Raw genomic sequence first — 14,574 nt, forward strand, 5'->3', positions numbered from 1 at the left:
GAAATAGACATTTCTCCAAAGAAGACATATAGATGGGCAAGAGGCACATGAAAACAAGTTCAACATTCCTAATTATTAGAGAAATGTATATCAAAACTGTAATGAGACATCACCTCACACCAATCAAAATGGGCATCATCAAAAAGTCTACAAACAATACATGTTGGAGAGGGTGTGGAGAAAAGGGAACCCTCCCTATGCTGTTGGTGGGAATGTAAATGGGCACAGCCACTATGGAGAAGGTTCCTTAACAAACTAAAAGTAGAGCTACAATATGATCCAACAATCCCACTCCTGGGCATTTATCCAGAGAAAACCATGGTTCAAAAGAATACATGCACCCCAATGTTCACTGCAATGCTCTTTACAATAGCCAAGACATGGAAGCAACCTAATGTCCCTTGACAGATAAATCGATAAAGAAGATGTGGGACGTATATACAATGGAATATTACTCAGCCATTAAAAAAACGAAATAATGCCATTTGCAGCAACATGGATGGAACAGGAGATTATCATAGTAAGTGAAGTAAGTCAGACAGAGAATGACAAATATCATAGGATATTGCTCATATGCAGAATCTAAAAGAAAGAATGATACAGATGAACTTACTTACAAAACAGAAACAGACTCACAGACTTAGAAAACAAACTTACGGTTACCAAAGGGGGAGGGATAAATTGGGAGTTTGGGATTGACATATACACACCACTATATTTAACATAGATAACCAACGAGGACCTACTGTATAACACAGGGAGCTCTGCTCAATATTCTGTAACAACTTAAAAGGAAAAGAATTTGAAAAAGAATAAATACATGTATATGTATAACTGAATCGAACACAACATTGTTAATCAACTTTATTTCAAAATAAAATGAAAAATAAATAAAAATTTAAAAAAGAAGGACCCAGAGGCGCCGGCCGAGCCGAGGCCTGGGCTCCTGCTCCCTGGAAGTGGGATCCGCGGCGGCTGAGGAGGAGGCGCTGAGCCTAGAAGGAAGAGGCAGCTACCGCGGTGGCGGCGGCGGCGGCTCGGGCGGCAGCGCATAAAGGGGCCGCCGCCGGGTGATGCGGTGACCCCTGCGGCAGGCTCAGGAGCCGAGTGGGCCACGGCCCCAAGTCCGTCCCGCCGGACCGGCGCTCCGGAACTCCCCATCTTCTCCGTCCGACCCGCGATCACCGAGGCGGCCTCGCTCCCCCTCGTCCCTTCCCCGTCCCTCCCCTGCCCCTGTTTCCGCCCCTGGGGCCGCCTCCACCCGCCTCCCACGATGACTCTGAAGAGAATCCACAAGGAATTGAACGACCTGGCGCGGGACGCCCCAGCACAGTGTTCAGCAGGTCCCGTTGGAGATGATATGTTCCATTGGCAAGCTACAATAATGGGGCCAAGTGACAGTCCCTATCAGGGTGGAGTATTTTTCTTGACAATTCATTTCCCAACAGATTACCCCTTCAAACCTCCTAAGGTTGCATTTACAGCAAGAATTTATCGTACAAATATTAACAGTAATGGCAGCATTTGTCTTGATATTCTACGGTCACAGTGGTCTCCAGCACTAACTATTTCAAAAGTACTTTTGTCCATCTGTTCTCTGTTGTGTGATCCCAATCCAGATGATCCTTTAGTGCCTGAGATTGCTCGGATCTACAAAACAGATAGAGAAAAGTACAACAGAATAGCTCGGGAATGGACTCAGAAGTATGCGATGTAATTAAAGAAATTATTGGATAACCTCTACAAATAAAGATAGAGGAACTCTGAAAGAGAAAGTCTTCTTGATTTCCATTTGCCTGCTTCCTATGAGCCCACGCTTCATCTTCCCCTGTGCACATGTTTACCTGATACAGCAGTGCTACGTGTTGTACATACTTGGAACAACAAACTAGAAATACTGTACTTCTGTACCAACATTGCCTCCTAGCAGAGAAGTGTGTGTGTGAGACAAGCCAGTTCTCCAGGCATAACCTAGGTGTGAGACTAAAAGCTTTCCTTACTGACTTAACTTTGGATAACGGCAGAGTGAGGGGTGGTGGGTATGGTGTGTGCTTGGTTGGGGAAGAAAAGCTCCACTGACCTGTAGGAGATTGCTTTTTAAGTGAAAGCCCATTAAACTCAAAACAGTTATGAAAAGCAAGGCAAAGAACATGAAGCTGTTTCTGTATTCATTTTATTCCGAAGGACTGAACGTCTTAGGTGAAAGTTATGGCCAATCAGATTAAACTCTACCTACATCCTGTATTTTAAGGTCTAAGTTTAACTGGTCAACAATTAAATGGATTGGAGCTATTAGTAAGTAAAGTGTGATGGGCTTTGTTACCAACTCTTTCACATCTCCCCACCCCTCAACCTTCGCCCTTCAGCGCCTCTTTCTCTCTTCCATATTCTTTGGTTTGTATGTGGTTTCTCAGTTAGTACATAGCTAATAGCTCTTATTTTTCTTGTGTTTTTAACTGCTTAGGTCTATCTGGATGTAAGGGTGAAAATTCATTCGATGGAAATACTTGTGTATATTTAAAGACCCAGTTGCTCCTCTGGAGCCTATACGTTCAAGAATGATTAATCTGTGTAATAAATTGATTACTACAGTCATTGCATATAATTTTGTGTGAATAGGCTTTTTGATTTTAAGAATTTTGTCTAGCTGAGATTAGTGGTGGATTTCTTCCCACCCCTGAAATGTTTTCATTTATACTGGTTGCATTTCAACATCATGAAACAATTCAGTTTACATAGTGAAAAGGATATCTTGAAAGTAATTTTACTGAACAAGATAAACGCATAAGCTTAAAATAATTTTCATGAAATTTATATGTGCAGTATTCCAGGAACATGACTGTTAAACTAAATACAAAATTTGCTTTATTATTGAAACTAAGCTGCATTTCAGCAAAACCTTGTGACATTCCTTTGGTACATAGGACATAAAACAAAGGCATTTCTATTTGGTAAGTTAAGCTTCTGTGATTGTGATTGTAAAAACAACATTGACCAAAGCTGGGAACGATGAGCAGAATCTTGTATTACAGAGTCTACATAATTACTTTGCACTAACATTGCAGTATGGTCATCCAATTTTAAATTGTACTGTATGTGGCTTTTTGGTCTTCCCTTGACGCTAGTAAAATGTAGTTTGAAACTTCTAAACAGCTGTGTTTGCCAGAAACATCGTTCCTGTGAACTAGACAAGTTATGTTTTTTTCCCCCTATCTCTCCTAATCTAATTGTAAACCAGGCCAGCCTGAAAGCAATGGCTGATGCTCTGTAGCCGTCAGCTTCTTTCAAATGCATCTTTACACTCTTGCACAAAAATTGAGGAATAATTGTCCACTGCTTTTGTTTTTTTTAAAAAAAATAAAAAATAAAAAAATAAAAGTAAACTATAAAAAATCCTGCAGAGTGGCTCCCTGTTCATTTGCATACACCCTGCCCCCTCAGAGCCCCTCCTTCCACGCTCACTCTTACAAAGGAGGTGCAGAATTTCCTGCTAGGGCAAAAGCCCAGTTCCCAGGTGGAAGTGCTTTCTTAGAAGGACATGAGGAGGGAAGAGGGCCATCCTGAGACCTCAATCCCCCCTTTCCATAAACACATGGAACAAACACATTTTAAAAGCATCTTGAAATGGATAAAAATGGAGAATTTCTAGGGAAGAAAACGGAGACAACAGGAGAAAAAGGAGGGTGAGAGTGAAAAGGACAGGGGGGGAAATAAAGCCAGAGCTGCCTGCTTACACCCATGGGCATGGCCACTAAGAGGCTGCCTTGAAGTTGCAGCTGGAAGGGGCAAGCTTTGATGGTCTGAGTGATCAGCCTTTTGTAGCTGGAGTCATGCTCTGGGAAGTGAGTGGCAGGGAGAGGAAAAGTCAAGAACAGAGACAAGTTGGGGTCTGAGGCAGAGGTAGACACTTAGTGCCCACCGCCTCTAGAGACAGCAGTACTGGGCGTTCTGGGAGCTTGGAGTCAGCACTGAGGGCAGAAGGGAGCATGGGAAGCAGAGCAATGGAAACTCCAGGAGGTGGAACTGAGGAGACTCCTGTGCAGCTCTGCTTGTCCAGAATGAAAACACCCTGAAGGGGGATCCTGGAGAGAAAGGCACAGACTCCAAAGGACACTCCCCCACTCTATCCCTGGTTTTCCATCTCAGCTTTTCTCTCCTCTGGAAGGGCAGATACTTCTGTTATGGAGCAAAGGGCTTGATGCCTGATGCACATAGAAGCCAATGCTATGGCACCAGCTTTTGAGAAAAGCTTTATTGCAAGGGGGCAGGGGGCAAGGATCAAATCTGTCTTCCCAACAGCAAGGTGAGGTTGATACTTACACTTTCAGGTTTTGGAGCAGAAAGGGGGGAATAGTGGTTGGTTACAAAGTTTAAGGGAGTGATGGATTCTTATGTGTAGGGCTTCATACTTCTTCATCGTTAGCATGTGCAAATTCCTGGAGAGCTGGTATGAAACATGTGGGGGAAATATGGGCTGTGATGTCCAAAGGTCATGCATTGGACAAGCAAGTGTATTTTTCACAGACTCCAATCTGCCATACTCTTTCCAACTGGTTTCAGTCAATTTTTTCATGTTGTAAGAGGAGCTGATTTTAACAAACCTGCTTCCTTATCTGCAGTTCTATAAGATAAGCTCAAGAATTTCTCTTAGTGATGGTTTTTTAACCCTATGGGGCAAGGTTTAATTTCTAGTCATATTAGTCTGTCCTGTGACAGAGATTCCCTCTAGCTATCAAGGGGAAAGTTCCAAGACCTATCTAAGATTTTGAAGCTGAATGCTGTCTTACCCATCTTCAAATGGGAATCTTTATCAGGTGATCCTGGTTTCAAGGCAGGTTGAATGCATCTCTGGTCTCCTCTACCATCTCCAGTCCAGCAGGGTTTCCATTTGTAAGGCAGCCATGGGGCAGCAGGTAGGGCCTGGTCAGCTTGCTGAGGCCTAGGCCTCTTCTTGAGTCTGGGTGGAGAGACTTGAGCAGTGAACATTCATCCCCAGGTGACAGGAGCCCGGCCAACAGGAACAGGGAGACTTAGGGGCAGATCAAATGCTTTGGTAAAGGCAGAGGAAGGACAGAGCATCTGCTTACTGCTCTTGGGAGGATGTATGAGTTTCCTATTGCTGCCTGATCAAACTGCCACAAACTTAGTGACTCAAAACAACACCCATTTATTCTCTCATAGTTGTGGAGGTCAGAAATCTGGGATCAGTTTTACTGGGCTAAAGTCTATGTATTGGCAGAGCTGATCCCTCCTGGAGGGTATGAAGGGAGAATCCATTTCCTTGCCCTTTCCAGTATCTAGGGGCTGTGGCTCCACCCTCCATCTTCAGATTATACCACTCCAATGAATCTCTGCTGCCATCGTCACATCTCCTTAGTTCCGATGGATTCCTCCCATCTCCCTCGGACATGCAGCCCACCCAGATAATGCAGGATAATCTTCCCATGTCAAAACCCTTAACTTTGTCACATCTACAAAGTCCCTTTTGACACATAAGGTAACATTTTCCCAGGTTCTGGGGTATAGGACGTGGTTGTATTTGTGGGCCCATTATTCAGCCTACCACAGAAGACTTGCTGGGCTCTCCCACCCCAAGAAACTGCAGCTTCTGAAAGTGCTGGCTGGCAGGGTCCTCTGCAACCTGAGGCCTCTGGGAGGCAGCCTTTTAAACTGAAGCATGCTTAGCAGAGATGCCTCACAGGGGCAGAAGTAACAGAACTGCAATTCACAGTACCCTACAGCACTGGGTAATAGACTCTTTTCTTCTTGGCAGAGGGAAGTTAGTTGGGGCTCCGGTATCCTACCCTACCCACCTGCTGCATTTTACTGTACTTGGCCAGAGAAGAAGGCAGGAACAACGCTTCCCCCACTTCCCTCATTTCCCATCTTCTCCTCCTCCGCCCCCCCTCCTGGATGGTTCAATCTAGACTCTCCCATCTTCTTTCTCCCTCTAGTCCTGGTCCTGCATCTCTCTAAAGTCCCCATGTAGGCACCCCATGGGGAGCAGAACCCAGGCAAAACAAGTCTTAGGGGACGGCTTGTGGCGCTTGGGCTCAGGGATTCCAGGACCCTAGGCAGCATTCCCCATCCCTCTACTCCACCCCCTCAACTCCTCCCACCTTGCTGCCTTCCTTCTGGGGCACTTCCACACAGGCACTTCACAGTGGCACCCTGGCCTTGGGGCCCGAAACCTCCATCTCTGGTCTGCAGCAGGCCCAGCTGATGGTTCCCATCCCCCCACCCACCCTACGGCCTGGCCTTCAGTGGTAACTGACGTGTTCCTTCCTGTACCTCTACCCTCTTCTGCAAACCTACCCTCGCGCTTGTGCTTAGGTCCGTCTGCCATTGCCTTGAGGTCGCGAAGGACAAGGGCTCCACCTCATTCACCTTTGTAACCACAGTGTCCTGAGGACTCCATTATATGCAATGGGAAACTGAGGAAGGAGGTGGGATTCTCATGGCTGTTGGCAGTGAGACACAGGTGTTCCTCTGGCAGCCGGGACGTGAATGCCAGCTCCACCTCCAAGGGCCTTCCCTGGGAAGTCTGTGAATCTGTTTATTTGGGGCCACTAGAGAACTCCTTGACCGAGCTCCAGCGTTCCGTTGTCCTGGTCAGACAGAGGACGTGAAAGCCTTGCCCAGAGACAACACTGCCTGGAGGCTAGCTGGAGCGGGGATTCAGGGCTCTCCTGTGGGGAATGGTAATTAAGGCTATGAGTGACATGGACTGCTTGGGAGACAAGGGATGCCCCTCTTAAGTTCTTCTGGACTTCTACAGATTGACCTGGAACAGGAGGCTCTGTTCCACGACCCTGGCTAGATTGGAGCTGAAAGGCTTCTGAAAGCAGGCATATCTGAGGAGTTATGAGATCTGAGATCTCTAGATCTCCTCCCGCCCTCAGCTTTCTCTTTGGATTTAACCTTCTGGAACTGGCAGGTACCTTACAGGGGCCTCGTGAAAGGATGGGTAATAATTTTTGCTCCATGGATTCCTGATGATTCCTGCATTGCCAGGATGAGGGGAGCCACTGACAGCCAAGAAAAACGCTTGGGCTTCTGCCATTGCCTGCTCCTCCTCACTTGGAAATGGCAACATGGAGCTGCAGCACCACTGCCCCATGCAGGTCCCCAGTCTTCGTTGGTGAAAGACTGGTATGCCTGGGGGTAGGGCAGACCAAGAGCTGGGATCCAAAGCCCCCACGGGGCCACACTATCCCATGTGAGGCAGCTCTTGCAAGGGGACCAGGCCCTTAGGAGACTGGAGCACAGTGGCAGCCTCATTCTGGCCAATCCCACCCCCAAGGGATCAGCCCCCTCAGGGATGCCTGTCCCCTCTAGATGTGGCTGACTGCAGCCCAAGATGTTCTCTAGTATGTTCTGCTGTCCCTTGCATTGGTGGTTGGGTCCAGACACTGGATCAGATGGAGGTTTGATTCTTTGCCAAGACAGCTCGGTAGGCTGAGCTGTGGCCTCCATCCCATTGCCTGGTCGTCTTTCTTTTTACGATGTTGGAGGCCACTGAGGATCATTGCAAGCATCTTGGTTTTCATGTGTAGTTGCAAAACAGCAGTCTATCTTTCCTTCTTTTCCTAATAACTAAGATACTTTCTATAAATTCACCCATCTTTTCATCAGGTATCTGGACGCTTTTCTGCTTTTGTTTCACTCAAATTCACCACATCTGGGACACCCTTGCCTCTCATTTTCCTCACCTTCCAAATCCAATTTAATATATAATATTTCTGTGCTTGTGCCTGGGAGATGGAGATCAGGTTGTGAGCTTACCTGGAATTCCTACTTCACCTCAGCAATGCTTTGCTATTAACTTTTGATTATTAATTCTTAATTACTGTAATTGTAACGTGTAAAGATGAAGTGTGAGAAGAGTGAATGACAGAACCCCATAGAAAGAGATACAAGGTCAGGGTGTTAAAATAAAATAGATTTTTGGTCAAGAGTATTCCTAGAGACAAAGAAGCACTCTCCATAATAATGAAGAGGGTCAGTACATCAGGAAGATATAACAGATATAAATGTATATAATAATAGTAATATAATAATAGAGCTTCAATATACATAAAGTAAAAACTGAAAAATTAAGGAAGAAATAGATAAATCCACAATCATAATTGGAGATTTTAACAGTTTAACTAGGCTAAACACTATGGAGATTTTAGTAGATCTAAGTGACAGCATCCATTACCTTAACTTATTGACATTTTTAGAACACAACTTTCAATGACTGCAGAATACAGGTTTTTTTCAAGTGCACATGTCATTCACCAGTGTAGATCACATGTCCAGCCATAAACAAGTCTCAATAGATTTCAAGTGATTGAAATCTTCCAAACATCTAGAAAAGCAAAAATACTTATTTATTTTTATAATATTTGGGAATTTTAAAACTCCCTATGAAACGACCCATTGGTCAAGGAAGAAATCACAAGGTAATTAAGAAAACAGTTCAGATCAAATGATAATGAAATCATAGCATGTTGAAATTTGTGGGATTCTAATAAGCTTACAGGGAAATTTATGATTTTAGGTGCTTACATTAGGAAAAAGAAATGATCAAAGCTCCTCCCTTAGGAAGTTAATAAAAGAAGGCAAATTAAATGCCAAGCAGATAGAAGAAAGGAAATTATAAAGATTAAAGTGGAAATTAAGGAAATAGAAAACAGATATAGAACAGAGAAAAACCAGTAAAACCAAAAGCTAGTTCTTCGAAAATATCAATAAACTGCCAAGACACTGTCTAGAGCAAAACACACACACACACACACACACACACACACACGCACACACATGCACACACACAAATTCTGTAAACAGATCTTCCTCAACTTATGATGGGAAGTTATATGTCCTAACCTATTGAACGTTATAGCTTAGCCTAGCCTACCTTAACCGTGCTCAGAACACTTAAACATTAGCCTACAGTTGGGCAAAATCATCAGCACAAAAACTATTTTGTAATAAAGTGTTGAATATCTCATGTGATTTATTGAATACTGAAAGTGAAAAACAGAAGAGTTGTAAGTGCACCTGTTGTTTACCCTGCGTTCATGTGGCTGGCTGTGAGCTACGGCTGCTCCCGTTGCCCAGCCTCATGCGAAAGTATCATACTGGATATTGGTAACCCGGAAAATGATCAAAACTCAAGATTCGAAGTATGCGTTCTACTGAAAGTGTATTGTTTTCACACCATTGTAAAGTTGAAAAATCGTAAGACAAACCATCCTAATTCGGGGGTTGGTTGCAGTTCTAGAATTTGCTGAAGATTTTGAATTTGTAATTATAAATATTCTTACAAAAATTCCAGGTGCAAATAGCTTCCACTGGAGTTATGTGAAACGTTTGAAGAAGAAATACTACCTTCTCTATATAAATCCTCCCTCCTTCCCTTCCTCTCTTCCTTCCTTCCCATTCTTTTGCTTCTCACTGTAGCAATGTTTAAGAAATATCCTTGTTCTATACATTCTTCTTACCTGTGACTACTATGGAATAGGTTAGGTTCCTAGGAGTGTGATGGCTGGGCACATTTTATCTATATTTTAAATGTTAATTGCTATTTCCAGATTTCTTTGCCCAAGAGCTGTAACACTTTACATTTCAATGTAGGAGAATATACTTTCCTGAACACCATTTGGAATATGTCTTCACTCTTTCTCATTTTGCATCAGCCTGATAGGTCTAAGTAAGCTGATGTTTCATAATTTTATCATAACTTCAACTTGCATTTCCCCACTACTAGGAAAGTCTTTTTCAAATATATGTTTGCTATTTTGTTTAGTTCTTCTGTGAATTTGATACCCATATGTTTTGACTTTTTTTCTTTGATTTGTTTTCAATTTGAAAGATCCATATATTGTATATTAATGCTCTTATCTTTTGCCTGACTTATATACATATCCATTTTCCCAATCTGCCTTTTCTTTCCACATTGTTTATCATATGTTTTGCTTTTCATGTTTTTAATGAGTTTTAAAATTTATTATATAGTTAATAAATGGCTTTTGGGTTTCATGTCTTGGTTTAAAATGTCTTCCCAACTTCTAAATCCATATAACCTCTGTGGTAAGCAGAACAATGGCTCCCACAAAGATATCCACGTCCTGATCCCCACAACCTGTGAACATGTTCTGTTACATGGTAATGGAGAATTAAGTTTGCTGATGGAATTAAGGGTGCTAATCAGCTGACCTTGAAACGGGGAGTTTATCCTGGATTTTCTGGGTGGAACCAATGTAAATCACAAGAGTCCTAATAAGTGAAAGAGGGGGGCAGCAGAGTGAATGAGTCAGACAACAGAAGTAGAGGTAGGAGTGATGTGGTTGCTGGCCTTGAAGATGCAAGGAGCTGTGAGTCAAGGAATGCAGGCGGATTATAGAAGCTGGAAAAGGTAAAGGAATGGATTCTCCCTGAGGCATTCCAGAAGGAACACAGCCCTGCCAACACTTGCTTTCAGTGTGATTCTTCTGAACTCTGGACTGTGTGATAACAAATTTGTAATGTTTTAAATCACTAAGTTTGTGATAATTTGTTACAGTACCAATACAAAACTAATACAGTCTCTTAAACATTCAGCTAAGGTTATTTTCCCCCTATTTAAATATTTACTTAATCCTTAAGTAATGTTTTATATCCTGTGAGGTTATGATCCAGCTACATTTTCTTACAGTTAGATAGATAGGCACTGCAACATCATATATTAGATAATCTATCCTTTTCTCACCGATATGGAAAGCTATTTATAAATAACACACCCTGGAATCTTGCTCCTGGATCTAATTTTGTTATTTTGCTTTGTTTATCTGTTTCGTCATTAAAAATAAACTTTATTACAGTGGGAATGTGGTGTTTTCTAATGCCCAATAAATAGAGTTGCTGTCATTATTTTTCTTGCTTAAAGTTTGCCTGCAGTTTGGTCAGAAATATGCATAGTGTCTTCCATATCAACGTTAACGTCATTTTATCCTATCACCACACAAACCCTAGTGGAATTTTAATTGGAATTTAATCATCTAACGTTGGACTTGAGTCTGGGCAGGACCATCCTTCAATGTAGCCATGAGGTCATGGATAAGAATGTGCAGTCCTGGGAGAGATTAAAACAAGGGAGATTTCCTCATGGTGAGCATTTTGTATAAAACAATCCTTTGCGCAAGTGACATGAAGATCTTCTGTCCTGAAAATCTTGTGGCAGATAAAGGAGAGAGAATCCATTGGGATAAGAAGGTAGATTTCAGAGGCCTTGCACTAATCAAGGTTCTCCAGAGAAACAGAACCAATCGTGTGTGTGTGTATAAAATAAAAAAATTGGCTCACATAATTATGGAGGTTGAGAAATCTACCAGCCGCAAGCTGGAGACCCAGGAAAACTGGTGGTGTAAATCAGGCTGAGTCCCAAGGCCTGAGAACCATGGAAGCCCAGAGCAGAAGACAGATGCCCCAGCCCAAGCAACTGGGTAAGAAGAAAGAGGGAGGAATTTCTTCTTCCTCCACCTTCTGTTCTATTCAGGCCTTCTATGAATTGGCTGGTCCACCTTGAGGAGGACCATCTGCTTTACTGATTCCATGAATTCAAAAGTTACTGTCATCCAGAAACACCCTACCAACAACCCATGGCCAGTCAAATTGATACATATAATCAACCATTATGGGCCTCTTCACTTTTTCAGTTATTCTACTGGAGTCTCCATTTTGTTTTCCTTCCAGATTTTTTCCCATGGGCATAGACATTTATTTTATTTTTATTATTTTATTATTAGACATTATTTTAACAGTAATTCATTTTCTGGAAACATATATCATATATACAGACAGTGTGCTGGATTTAGAGATGCACTACCTATATGTCCCTATAAGGGAGGACTTGCCACCCACTTGTGGGGAGTTTGTTCAGGGGACAGACCTGGGCTATTAGTTTCAGGGTGGGCCTCAGCTACAGAGAGATGCCTCCTGAGGTCAAACCCTTTTTCCAGCATTCCCTTTCTGTGCCTGAGAGAGATGTGGGTATAAAGATCTGGCCACCTCGCGTTGAGCCAGCCAACTATGATGGGTCGTGCTTGTTCTGTAGTACCTCTCAGTTGGCTGAGGTTTCTTTTTTTTTTTTTAATTTTTTTTAACATCTTTATTTGAGTATAACTGTTTTACAATAGTGTGTTAGTTTCTCCTTTACTACAATGTGCATCAGTTATATATATACATATGTTCCCATATCTTTTCCCTCTTGCGTCACCCTCCCTCTCACCCTCCCTATCCCACCCCTCTAGGTGGTCACAAAGCATGGAGGTGAATTCCCTGTGCTATTCAGCAGCTTCCTACTAGCTATCTAATTTACATTTGGTAGTGTGTATATGTCCCTGCCACTCTCTCACATTGTCACAGCTTACCCTTCCCCCTCCCCATATCCTCAAGTCCATGCTCTAGTAGGTCTGTGTTTTACTCCCATCCTACCCCTAGTCTCTTCATGACATTTTTAATTCTTAGATTCCATATATATGTGTTAGCATATGGTATTTGTTTTTCTCCTTCTGATTTACTTCCCTCTGTATGACAGACTCCAGGTGTATACACCTCATTACAAATAACTCAGTTTCGTTACTTTTTATGGCTGAGTAATATTCCATTGTATATATGTGCCACATCTTCTTTATTCATTCATCTGTTCATGGACACTTAGGTTGCTTCCATGTCCTGGCTATCATAAATAGAGCTGCAATAAATATTTTGGTACATGACTCTTTTTGAATTATGGTTTTCTCAGGGTATATGCCTAGTAGTGGGAATGCGGGGTCATATGGTAGTTCTATTTGTAGTTTTTTAAGGAACCTCCATACTGTTCTCCACAGTGGCTCTATAAATTTACATTCCCACCAGCAGTGCAAGAGGGTTCCCTTTTCTCCACATCCTCTCCAGCATTTATTGTTTCTAGAGTTTTTGATGATGGCCAATCTGACTGGTGTGAGATGATATCTCATTGTAGTTTTGATTTGCATTTCTCTAATGATTCATGACGTTGAGCATTCTTTCATGTGTTTGTTGGCAATCTGTATATCTTCTTTGGAGAAATGTCTGTTTAGTTTTTCTGCCCATTTTTGGATTGGGTTGTTTGTTTTTTTGTTATTGAGCTGACTGAGTTGCTTATAAATTTTGGATATAAATCCTTTGTCAGTTGCTTCATTTGCAAATATTTTCTCCCATTCTGAGGGTTGTCTTTTGGTCTTGTTTATGGTATCCTTTGCTGTGCAAAAGCTTTTAAGTTTCATTAGATCCTATTTGTTTATTTTTGTTTTTATTTCCATTTCTCTAGGAGATGGGTCAAAAAGGATCTTGCTGTGATTTATGTCATAGAATGTTCTGCCTATGTTTTCCTCTAAGAATTTGATAGTGTCTGGCCTTACATTTAGGTCTTTAACCCATTTTGAGTTTATTTTTGTGTGTGGTGTTAGGGAGTGTTCTAATTTCATACTTTTACATGTAACTGTCCAGTTTTCCCAGCACCACTTATTGAAGAGGCTGTCTTTTCTCCATTGTATATCCATCCCTCCTTTATCAAAGATAAGGTGACCATATGTGTGTGGGTTTATCTCTGGGCTTTCTATCCTGTTCCATTGATCTATATTTCTGTTTTTGTGCCAGTACCATACTGTCTTGATTACTGTAGCCTTGTAGTATAATCTGAAGTCCAGGAGCCTGATTCCTCCATCTCCATTTTTCATTCTCAAGATTGTTTTGGCTATTCAGGGTCTTTTGTGTTTCCATACAAATTGTGAAATATTTTTGTTCTAGTTCTGTAAAAAATGCCAGTGGTAATTTGATAGGGATTGCATTGAATCTGTAGATTGCTTTGGGTAATAGAGTCATTTTCACAATGTTGCTTCTTCCAATCCAAGAACATGGTATATTTCTCCACCTATTTGTATCATCTTTAATTTCTTTCATCAGTGTCTTATAGTTTTCTGCATACAAGTCTTTTGTCTCCTTAGGTAGGTTTATTCCTAGATACTTTATTCTTTTTGTTGCAATGGTAAATGGGAGTGTTTTCTTAATTTCACTCTCAGATTTTTCTTCATTAGTGTATAAGAATGCCAGAGATTTCTGTGCATTAATTTTGTATCCTGCTACTTTACCCAATTCATTGATTAGTTCTAGTAGTTTTCTGGTAGCATCCTTAGTATTCTCTATGTATAGTATCATGTCATCTGCAAAGAGTGACAGCTTTACTTCTTCTTTTACTATTTGGATTCCTTTTATTTCTTTTTTTTCTCTGATTGCTGTGGCTAGAACTTCCAAAATTATGTTGAATAAGAGTGGTGAGAGTGGGCAACCTTGTCTTGTTCCTGATCTTAGTGGAAATGGTTTCAGTTTTTCACCATTGAGAACAATGCTGACTGTGGGTTTGTCATATATCGCCTTTATTATGTTGAGGAAAGTTCCCTCTATGCCTACTATCTGCAGGGTTTTTATCATACATGGGTGTTGAATTTTGTCAAAAGCTTTCTCTGCCTCCATTAAGATGAGCATATGGTTTTTCTCCTTCAGTTTGTTGTTATGGTGTATCATGTTGAT

General features: G+C 41.8%; 1 pseudogene; it reads left to right on the plus strand.

Moving 5' to 3' along the window:
- Positions 1-986: 986 nt before the first annotated feature.
- On the plus strand, positions 987-1,775 carry LOC131754485 (ubiquitin-conjugating enzyme E2 D2 pseudogene; annotated as a pseudogene).
- The last annotated feature ends 12,799 nt before the right edge of the window (positions 1,776-14,574 follow it).

Source organism: Kogia breviceps, chromosome 4, assembly GCF_026419965.1.
Source record: "Kogia breviceps isolate mKogBre1 chromosome 4, mKogBre1 haplotype 1, whole genome shotgun sequence".
Classification (NCBI taxonomy): Eukaryota; Metazoa; Chordata; class Mammalia; order Artiodactyla; family Physeteridae; genus Kogia; species Kogia breviceps.